Source organism: Oratosquilla oratoria, chromosome 4, assembly GCF_046742065.1.
Source record: "Oratosquilla oratoria isolate Oo_2021 chromosome 4, ASM4674206v1, whole genome shotgun sequence".
Taxonomy (NCBI): Eukaryota; Metazoa; Arthropoda; class Malacostraca; order Stomatopoda; family Squillidae; genus Oratosquilla; species Oratosquilla oratoria.
Window position 1 is genome coordinate 79,904,507 of NC_134780.1, and position 2,500 is coordinate 79,907,006.

Genomic DNA, 2,500 nt, shown 5'->3' on the forward strand with positions numbered 1-2,500 from the left:
CTCTCCTCTCCCTCTCCTTCTTCTCTTTTCCCATCTCCCCTCTCTCTCCCCCCTCTTTCCATTCTTTCTCTCTCCTCTCTTTCTCTCTCTCTCTCTCTTTCTTCTTGCAACAAAGACTAGTTGACTGGCCAACCACTCTTTTAACTGAGCTGTAACAATATATCTTACTTGTGACCAACCCCCCATCCCCGCGCCGGACCCCCAATCTCTCTCCCGGCAACACCAGGGGGTGTGGGGTTGTATTGGTCACTGGGAAAATTCCTCAAGAGAACACATCATGTATAGCGCTTATAAGAACACGGGTACGTGTGTTCACTTATGCAAAGTAGACCACTTGGAAAAAGAAACCAACGAAGCAGAGCGCTTTCGTACATTACATCTTCAGTGATGAACCAGTGCAATGAAGATGTAATATACGAAAGCGCTCTGCTTCGTTAGTTTCTTTTTCCAATTTGTCTACTTTGCATCATGTATAGCATCTACAACCTGGTTTATCACGAGCAAAGAGGTACGGACCAAGTTACACGTAGTTGGGCTAGCAGATGAACATGTAGTTGTTAAATAGGTTGGTAGTTAGATGTCATTAGGTAGTCACGGATACGAGGTAGACGTGCCGATAGATCTGTAGATGAGTAGATAGGTGGGTAATAATGTAGAAAGTTAGGCAGGTAGATCAGTAAGTAGGTAAGTTGGTAGGTAGATAAGTTGGTAGGTAAGTAGAGAGATATTTGTGAACACACACACCACTTGGTATGGAAACATCCAGAGCTATCCAATGACAGGTTACAACGCCATGCCCTTTGGGAAGGAAATATTTTGCCAGACCTGGTGTGTGTGTGTGGGGGGGGGCATTCCTCTTCGGAAGTACTGCCCTCCCCCATCCCCCCCTAATGCCACCTTCAGCGTGATCTTCCTGCTGTGAACGACTCCTCGCCAACAGAAAATGAACGGCGGGTTGGGTACGCACCTAGCCATTAGAAGCAGCATTTTTCTCTCCTCACCGTCAACTAAAACCTCTCTAAACCAGAGTTTCCCATCCTTTTCCGACCATAGCACCCCCTGTTGTTATGTCTAAGCAGTCCAGCACCCCTATCCTGTTATTAAAAGGATAAACGATAGTGAAGTGTACTGCTTGATAATATATTTTCTTGATTTCTTAGAACTGAAACAAACTGACAGTATTGTTTGTAGTAGAAATAAGAACACACTAGAAAAATAAAATAACACGGAAAAAGTCAAATATGCACAACTAGGTAATCAATGATACATATATCAATGTGATTTTAATGTGCATCACTTCCAAGCACCCCCTATAGTTGGTTTCAGCAACCCTATGGGGTTGCTAGCACCCCAGGTTGGGAAACGTTGATCTAAACACGCCATTTTCTTTCTAACGTGGTCTCCCCCCCCCCCCCCGGACAAGGACGTTCAACTTTCTAAACTTCACCGTCACGACACCCATTGGACGACGCCAAATAAAGCAACCCTATTATCCTAACTATGGCTTTCGACCAAGTATCAATAACCGATCACCAGAGACCGTTTAACAGGCTATAACGGTTTTCGTGTTCGAATATTCAAATTCGATGGTGTGACCGGGGACGGTCAGGCAGGGCTGCGCAGCGCGGCGGTCCGTCCGGGACCGAAGGGGAGAAGAAATCGACTTTGAACTTTGAAGAACAAAGAACCATTCTTCAGTTCGACGCCATCAAACAAGGACTGTCCCGTTCCTTGTCAGGCTAATCCTCCTTTCTCATCTGGATGCTTCTATTCTATTCTTTAACCTATGCTTATCTATTCATGTATTAACATTTTTGTTATTGGAAGTTAGCTGGCTGAGCGGGTTAAGGCGTCGTTACTTGCGGCGAAGGTCGAGGGGATGGTGGTTCGAACCCTGCCACCGGCGAAGTTGAAACATTAAATTCCACGCTAAAAAGTCCTTTGTGAGAAGCACCGTCCTAGTCCTCCGATAGGGGAAGTGTGCGACGTTAAACCATATATTCAATATATATATATATATACATACATATATATATATGATGGAGAACATAAACACAGGGGAAGGCACGGAACCCTAAACACTAACGTTTCGTTCGCGTAGAACTTCTTCAGAGAGTACGGAAAACTGTAATTGAATGATCGAATTTTTCAGCATGAACTACTAAAGAATTAGTATTTTATGCGGAAAAATTCGATCATTTACCAAACTGGAGAGGAGCTGAAGTGCTGCATAAAGGTTTTGATAAATTCACTAGAAGAATTGTAGAATCAGCATATATTTCAACTAAGAATTCATCGAACCATCGAGGAGGATTTATCAATTTAGCAAAACAAACTAGTATTTTAATTCTAGAACACGCCAGAAAAACGACCTTTCCCAAGTATCCGACAAGATAACTAAGTTTAGTACATAAACTTCAATTACAGTTTTCCGTACATTCTCTGAAGAAGTTCTACGCGAACGAAACGTTAGAGTGTTTAGGGCTCCGTGCCTTCCCCT

General features: G+C 43.4%; 1 protein-coding gene across 4 annotated transcripts in view; it reads right to left on the reverse strand.

Moving 5' to 3' along the window:
• Nucleotides 1-2,500, reverse strand: part of Kank (KN motif and ankyrin repeat domain-containing protein 2 kank) — a 231,029-nt gene that overhangs the window by 104,506 nt on the left and 124,023 nt on the right. The window lies entirely within an intron of this gene.